Source organism: Microcaecilia unicolor, unplaced genomic scaffold (assembly GCF_901765095.1).
Source record: "Microcaecilia unicolor unplaced genomic scaffold, aMicUni1.1, whole genome shotgun sequence".
Classification (NCBI taxonomy): Eukaryota; Metazoa; Chordata; class Amphibia; order Gymnophiona; family Siphonopidae; genus Microcaecilia; species Microcaecilia unicolor.
In genome coordinates this window covers 119582-128406 of record NW_021963253.1, presented here as the reverse complement: position 1 = coordinate 128406, position 8825 = coordinate 119582, and positions in this window count along the sequence as shown.

Here is an 8825-nt window from a genome sequence, read left to right as displayed (position 1 = left end):
TCCATGCAGGTTATTCCTCTGTACCCTGTTGGGGTTGTAACTGCCTCTCTTTGCAGGTTACTCCCTCTATGCCCTTGTTAGGATTGTAACTGCTTCTCCAAACAGGTTACTCCCTCTATGCCCTTGTTTAGAGTTGTAACTGCCCTCCATGCAGGTATTTCCTCTGTATCCCTGTTGGGGTTGTAACTGCCTCTCTTTGCAGGTTACTCCCTCTATGCCCTTGTTTAGAGTGTAACTGCCTCTCCATGCAGGTTATTTCCTCTGTATCCCTGTTGGGGTTGTAACTGCCTCTCTTTACAGGTTACTTCCTCTGTGCCCTTGTTTAGGGTTGTAACTACCTCCCATGCAGGTTACTCCCTCTATGCTTGTTTAGGGTTGTAACTGCCTCTCATGCAGGTTATTTCCCTGTATCCCTGTTGGGGTTGTAACTGCCTCTCCATGCAGGTTACTCCTCTATGCCCTTGTTTAGGGTTGTAACTGCCTCTCATGCAGGTTATTTCCTCTGTATCCCTGTTGGGTTGTAACTGCCTCTCTTTGCAGGTTACCCTCTATGCCCTTGTTTAGGGTTGTAACTGCCTCTCCATGCAGGTTACTCCCTCTATGCCCTTGTTTAGGGTTGTAACTGCCTCTCCATGCAGGTTATTTCCTCTGTATCCCTGTTGGGGTTGTAACTGCCTCTCTTTGCAGGTTACTCCCTCTATGCCCTTGTTCAGGGTTGTGGCTGCCTCTCCATGCAGGTTACTCCTCTATGCTATTGTTAGGGTTGTAACTGCCTCTCTATGCAGGTTATTTCCCTGTATCCCTGTTGGGGTTGTAACTGCCTCTCTTTACAGGTTACTCCTCTGTGCCCTTGTTTTGGGTTGTTGTAACTGCCTCTCCATGCAGGTTATTTCCTCTGTATCCCTGTTGGGGTTGTAACTGCCTCTCTTTGCAGGTTACTCCTCTATGCCCTTGTTAGGATTGTAACTGCTTCTCCAAACAGGTTACTCCCTCTATGCCCTTGTTTAGGTTGTAACTGCCTCTCCATGCAGGTTATTTCCTCTGTATCCTGTTGGGGTTGTAACTGCCTCTCTTTACAGGTTACTTCCTCTGTGCCCTGTTTAGGGTTGTAACTACCTCTCCATGCAGGTTACTCCCTCTATGCTGTTGTTTAGGGTTGTAACTGCCTCTCTATGCAGGTTATTTCCCTGTATCCCTGTTGGGGTTGTAACTGCCTCTCTTTACAGGTTACTCCCTCTGTGCCCTTGTTTTGGGTTGTTGTAACTGCCTCTCCATGCAGTCTAGTTCCTCTGTGCCCTTGTTTGGGGTTGTAACCGTCTCTCTGTATTGGTTACTCCTCTATGCCCTTGTTAGGATTGTAACTGCTTCTCCAAACAGGTTACTCCCTCTATGCCCTTAGTAGGGTTGTAACCGTCCAGCACGCACCAACTGCCGATTATCGCCAGGGTCACCCTTGTGGTAGAAAATAGAAAATTATTTTCTATTGCGGGTTTTCAGTGTGTGCCAAACTCGGAATTACCACCAGGCGTATGTACTAGCTGGGCAGTAATGTGGATTTGACACATGCTGCATGCACGTAGGCCGTTACACGTCTTTGTAACAGGGCCCCACAGTTGGAACATTCAAATAACGATAATAATGATTCTGATGCTTTTCTACAGTACAGTTTGCCATATAGCTGAGGGGGCCAATTGCAGATATATAGATGGAGAAAGATGGTTGGTACAGAGTAGAGAGCTGCACGGGAATGGGGTTTGGGAATCCCGTGGAACCCGTGGGATTCCCGTGGGGACGGAGGCAGTTCCTGCGGGATTCCCACGGGGATGGAAGCAGCTCTGCGGGATTCCCGCGGGGACGGGGGCAGTTCCTGCGGGGTTCCCGCGGGGATGGAAGCAGTTCTGCGGTCTTCTCGTAGAAGTGTAAGCTGCACCTGCACCAGCCTCTCATCTACCGAATACCAATTTCTTTGAGTGCTGTCTTCTCCTTCTCTTCTTCTTCCTTGCTTTAACAGCACAAATGTGGAAAGTCTTCCATTAAGGTGGTGGTAGAGTCACAAATGATGTCGGAATTCAAAAAGGCGTGGGATGAACACAGAGGATATCTAATTAGAAAATGGAAGTTATATAAAACCTAACCTTAAATGGCTGCATGTGGTGGATGTGTCAAGTGATGCTTAGATGGCGACTCTGGCTGTGATGAACTAGAGCTGATACCTGGCAGACTTGTATGGTCTGTGTCTCATACATGGCAATCTGGTTTAGGATGGGCTGGAAAGGGCTTAGACAGCAACTTCAGTGGCTAGAAAATGAGGACAGTGCTGGACAGACTTTTACAGTCTGTGTCCCACAAATGAGAAGACGAATAGACTGGAGTGGGCTTCAACTGCAACTCCAGTAGTTGGAACATAAGGATAGGGCCAGATAGACTTCTGTGGTCTTTGTTCCAGAAACACGAAAGAAAGACCATAATCAAGTATGTAATATCACACTCTGATTTAATGATAAATTGATCATGAGTGTGACTATTGGCAGAGTGGATGGACCGTTCAGGTCTATTTGCTGTCACTTACTATGTTACTATTAATCCTCTTTGCTACCAGGCTGGTGCACAGACCTCAGCTCTGACACAGGCATGAGAATCAGATGTCACCTGACCTACTGGCACGTGCATGTGGCGACCTCTCAGCACACAGTGCAAGTGAATCAGAGACAAGTCTTACATGTGCGCACCAGAGTGTTCCAACTTCCATTCCTTCCTTGCCTACAGTGCTGTGGCTCAAATCCAGAGACAGACTGAGGGAGCTGACTGGAATTTTCTTTTATGTACCATTAAATTCTTACAGGGATGGGTTAAATTCTTGCGGGGACGGGTTGGGATGGGTTAAAATTTTGCGGGATGGGTGGGGATGGGTAAGATTCCAGCGGGGATGGGTGGAGACGGGTAAGATTCCAGCAGGGACGGGCAGGGATGGGTAAGATTTCTGTCCCGTGCAACTCTCTAGTACAGAGTCAGTTGGGATAAATAAATGGGTGAATAAACTAAAAGCAAGTTCTTTGTACAGTTTATCGTATTGCCTACGTATCGATCTGCGTTATGACAGTAACACGGATCTTGTGAGCAGTTCTACTACTACAGTACTACTACTTATCACTTCTATAGCGCTACAAGGCATACGCAGCGCTGTACACCTTACACGAAAAGACAGTCCCTGCTCAAAGAGCTCACAATCTAAAAATGGAATGTTGCTAGTGGAATAGCAACATTTCATGTAGAATCTCAAATAGTAGCAACAGAATCTCCAATAGTAGCAACATTCTATCTAGAATCTCAAGTAATAGCAACATTCCAGAATCTCAAATAGTAACAACAGCCCATGTTCCACTGCCCTAACCACTAGGCTACTCCTCTACTAGCAACATTCCATGTAGATCAGCAACGGAGCCGCGCAGGCTTCTGTTTCTGTGAGTCTGACGTCCTGTATGTGCAGGACGTCAGACTCACAGAAACAGAAGACTGCACAGCCGCATTGCTGATCTGCAAAGGCAGGCTTCTACATTACTACTACTACTACTTATCACTTCTATAGCGCTACAAGGCATATGCAGCGCTGATACCATACCGAAAAGACAGTCCCTGCTCAAAGAGCTCACAATCTAAATAAGACAGGTAAACAGACAGAACAACTAAGAGGTAAGGGAATAAAGAGGTGGGGATAAAAGGACAGGGCAAGTGAGTAGTGGTTAGGAGTCAAAACCAGCGTCAAAGAGGTGGGCTTTTAGTCTGGACTTGAAAACGGCCAAAGACGGGGCTAGACATACAGGCTCGGGAAGTCTATTCCAGGCGTGAGGTGCAGCGAGATAAAAGGAACGGAGTCTGGAATTAGCAGTAGAGGAGAAGGGGACAGACAAGAGAGATTTACCCACAGAACGAAGTACCCGGGGGGGGGGGGGGGCATAGGGAGAAACAAGAGTGGAGAGGTACTGGGGAGCGGCAGAGTGAATGCACTTATAGATCAATAAGAGAAGTTTGAATTGAATGCGGAAACGGATAGGGAACCAGTGAAGTGACTTAAGGAGGGGGCTAATGTGCGCATAGCTACTTGGCGGAAAATGAGTCGCGCAGCAGAATTTTGGACTGATTGAAGAGGAGAGAGATGGCTAAGTGGGAGGCCGGTGAGAAGCAGGTTGCAATAATGAAGACGAGAGGTGATAAGAGTGTGGATGAGGGTCCTGGTAGAGTGCTCAGAGATGAAGGGATGGATTTTGCTGATGTTATAGAGAAAGAAATGACAGGATTTGGCAATCTGCTGAATGTGAGGAAAGATACTGCAGTGCTGCAAAATGTTCAGAGAAAGGTAAAAAACGGTAAAGTGGATGGAACAGCTCCCTTACTACTACTAATTAGCATTTATTTAGCGCTACAAAGCATACGCAGCGCTGCACAAACATAGAAGAAAGACAGTCCCTGCTCAAAGAGCTTACAATCTAATAGACAATAATAATAAAGCAAGCAAATCAATTAATGTGTAGAGGAAAGAGGAGAGGAGGGTAGGTGGAGGCGAGTGGTTACAAGTGGTTACGAGTCAAAAGCAATGTTAAAGAGGTGGGCTTTCAGTCTAGATTTAAAGATGGTCAAGGATGGGGCAAGACGTAGGGGCTCAGGAAGTTTATTCCAGCAGGAAGTAGGATTCTCAGCATGGGGAGAAGCCACCTGAGAGGGGAAAGAGGTTTACAAAATCATGCAACTTTCAGAACAATAAACGGAGTTTTTTTCCTCTGTGAAACAATATTAAGACCAGAGGATAGTTCATAAAACAAAGCACTAGTGGATATAAATCAAACAATGAATAAAAGGTTTTTTTTCCATTCATTGAAGAGTTGGACTGTGAATTCATGGCCAGAAAATATGGTTGCGGTTAGTAGCATAGCTGAGTTCAAAGGTCTAGGGAGGTTCCTGAGAGACAGATCCATAAAAAATGATAGCCCAGATAGACTTGGGTGTCTCCACTTCATACTTCTGGACATGAAGAAAAGGGAGCGATCGTTTCCATTAGAATCTGCCGGGTTCTTCCAAACAAACCACAGTGGCTATTGACAAGGATGCTAATCATGATGGAACACTGGTTTGCTTTTCAGGAGGGCATTCTTCTGTCTTATATAAGGATCCCAAGAACTGGTCTTCTAAGCCACCTACAGCCATCATGAAAAGCTTCTGCTAACGTTTAGACAGTCTGGGGAAGTGTTTTACTTACCCCCCAAAACAGGGCTTTCTAAATTATAAGGAAAAAGCTGTACTGCCTGTCACCTGATCACACCTACATGTCCCCTCGTCCTCTTCAGATGATCATTGGAATACTTTATTATTAGAACATAGAACATGGTATCCTGTTTTCCAAACAGTGGCCAAGCCAGGTCACAGGTACCTGGCAGAAACTCAAATCGTAGCAACATTCCATGTAGAACCCCAAAGAACAGCAAGATTCCGGAATCCTAAAGAGTGACAAGATTCCATGCAGAATCTCAGAGCAGCAACATTCCATGTAGAACCCCCCAAAAATAGCAAGATTCCAGAATCCTAAAGAGTGACAAGATTCCATGCAGAATCTCACAGAGTAGCAACATTCCATACTACAAATCCCAGGGCAAGCAGTTGCTTCCCATGTCTGTCTCAATAGCAGACTGTGGATTTTTCCTCCAGGAATTTGTCCAAACCTCTTTTAAACCCAGATACGCTAACCGCTGTTACCACCTCCTCTGACAAAGATTCTTTTATATATTCTGGTCTTCTGTTCTTTTGCTTATTACATCTTGTCCCAAGGAAAGGGGTTTAGCTTCTGAAAATGCCTGTCAAGAAAGTAGTAAGTTAGTCCTGTACCAAGATCTCACAATTTTGTATTTATGTAGTAACTATTTATTTCTGGGCAAAAAAAGATGTAAAGACCTTTAAAAATCAAACAAAATTAAACTTGGAGAGAAACGTGGAGCAGACTTTTAAGAACTGAAGGATGGGCTGACGATAACTCTCATGGCTTGTAGCGTTTTGGGCAGGTTTGTAAAAATAAACTAGAAAATATGAAAAGCCCATGCTGATTTGGTAGAAGGTAGCGTACTTCCTTTGTGGCTGATGCCTCTGTTTCTTGCTGCAGGGGAGACATCTGCTGGTTTAGACAGAGAAGTGCAGCCCCCCCCCCCCCCTCCCGAAATCAGTGCCAACCAGCCTACTGCCATTGAAACTGTAACATCTATAATCTTTTGCTCTTTATGGAAGGTGGTGTTGGTGCACTGGTGGTTAGGGTGGTGGACTTTGGTCCTGGGGAACTGAGGAACTGAGTTCGATTTCCACTTCAGGCACAGGCAGCTGCTTGTGACTCTGGGCAAGTCACTTAACCCTCCATTGCCCCATGTAAGCCGCATTGAGCCTGCCATGAGTGGGAAAGCGCAGGGTACAAATGTAACAAAATAAAATAGATACTATTGGAGATTCTATATGGAATGTTGCTACTATTGGAGATTCTAACATGGAATGTTGTTTCCACTAGCAACATTCCATGTAGAAGGCTGCGCAGGCTTCTGTTTCTGTGAGTCTGACGTCCTGCACGTATGTGCAGGACGTCAGGCTCACAGAAGCAGAAGCCTGCGCGGCCACATTGGAGATCTGCAAGGGCCACTTCTAGTGGAATAGCATCATTCCATATAGAATCTCAAATAGTAGCAACAGTGGAGGAGTGGCCTAGTGGTTAGGATGGTGGACTTTGGTCCTGTGGAACTGAGTTGGATTCCCACTTCAGGCACAGGCAAGTCACTTAACCCTCCATTGCCCCATGTAAGCCGCATTGAGCCTGCCATGAGTGGGAAAGCGTGGGGTACAAATGTAATAAAAAATAAAATAAATGAGAGCAGAAATAGGAATTAGATAGCTAGATTAGGTGAATCCATCTTACGGCATCCTCTCTTCATGTTGAAAAAAGTCATTCTGGAGGTGGGGAGTGTGATTTCAGAGGCATGGATGAACATTATGAATGTTCATATAAATTTTTACAAAATAGGCATACAGCTAACATGCGTACTCCATGCCTTCATGTGAAATATCTTAAAAATTAAAATAGTTATAGTTTATTTGCGTTTACAGGTGATAAGAGTGTGGATAAGGGTTCTGGTAGTGTGCTCAGAAAGGAAAGGGCGAGTCTTGGTGATATTATAGAACGGCTGATAGAAGCGTTGTACGTGCAGGACATCAGAACGAAGGAAGAAGAAGACCTCGGCTGGGGGGGTTGGGGTCCCCCGCCAGCAAAGGTAGACGACGGCGACGGCGGGGGAGGGTTGGTGGCGGGGTCGAGAGGGCTGTCGGCGGGGGGGGGGGGGTCAAAGTTGGTGGTGGTGGTGCCGGGGGGGGGGGGGGGGTTGGCGGCGCCGGGGGGGGGCGGCTAAAATGTGCCCCCTCACCTCGGGCTCCGGACCCCCCTCCCGCCAAAGTCTGGCTAAGCCCCTGGGTCCAATACATGCACCAAAATACAGTTTTTATTTTCTGCCACATGGTGCTAACCGAGCGGCCATCGGCAGTGTATGCGCTGACGATTACCACCACGCGCGAGACCTTACCGCTAAGTCAATGGGTGGCAGTAAGGTCTCAGGCCCAAAATGGACACGCGCCAATTTTTAATTTTGCCGCATGTCCATTTTTGTCCCCTCCCCCCAAAAAGGCCTTTTTTTACAGGCGCGCTGAAAAATGGACCTGCGTGCGTCCAAAACACGTCTACACTAGTGCAGGCCACTTTCAGTGCGCCTTAGTAAAAGGACCCTTTAACCACATATGAGATAGCCAGTTGCTTAAACCTGAATATTCAAAGCAGTTGTGCAGACACGGCAAAGCATTGAACATCTGGAGTAACACCGGTGGTGGTTTAAAAAATGCCCCCCTCCGCCAGCTGATTATCATGGTACAGTACCTAAATGTAACTTGTCTCGAGCAACCAATGAAAAATTGTGAGCTAAATCCAAATAATAAAAAATAAAACCTTTCTGTGCATTATTGGGTCTAGCACAGCATTTGGGAGGTGAGGGTGGGTGGGGGTAACCTGTACATTCATTCAAAAGTTCTACAACCAGAGTCTAGTTATCTGGGATGATCAGGGCCAGAGTTAAGTAGCCAAATTGGGCAGCTGAAATAACAGGCCTATATTTGGCCGCTATAAAGTTAGGCCCCTGTTTACTAAGCCGCCCTACAGGCGTTTTTAGCACACACTAAAGATTAGCGCGTGTTAACGCTAGAGATACCCATAGGAGAATATGGGTGTCTCTAGCGTTAGCACATGCTAAAAACGCTATTGCACCTTCGTAAACAGGGCCCTTAACCGGCCAGCGCGCTGAATATGAAAAGCAACCCAGATATTCAAAACAGCCCGGCATTGAATATCCAGGCTGAGTGCCAACCTCGGGTTGAACATCAGCCCCTGGAAATGGACATCTACAATGCCATCACCTAAAGTGAGTCATAATGGGTTGTAGATTGGGAATTTGAGGTACTCCGATGGTATTCTAGATCCCAGGGCAGCCGATCTGCAAAATCCGATGTGGACACAGATGAAGCAGATCAGTAGCAGATACAGACAAATCTTTATTGTAGAAATTCAAACCAATACAATGCCCGACACAGGCCGTGTTTCGCCCATAAAGGGGCTGCGTCAAGGGCTGCAAAATAATAATCAAAATTACAGATATAAAAACATAATCATGATTTCAAACCTGAAAGTAAAAAATAAAAACCATGACATGTAAAGGAAAATGAAGAATCAAATGCAACATACATAATGGGGAGGAGTGGCCTAG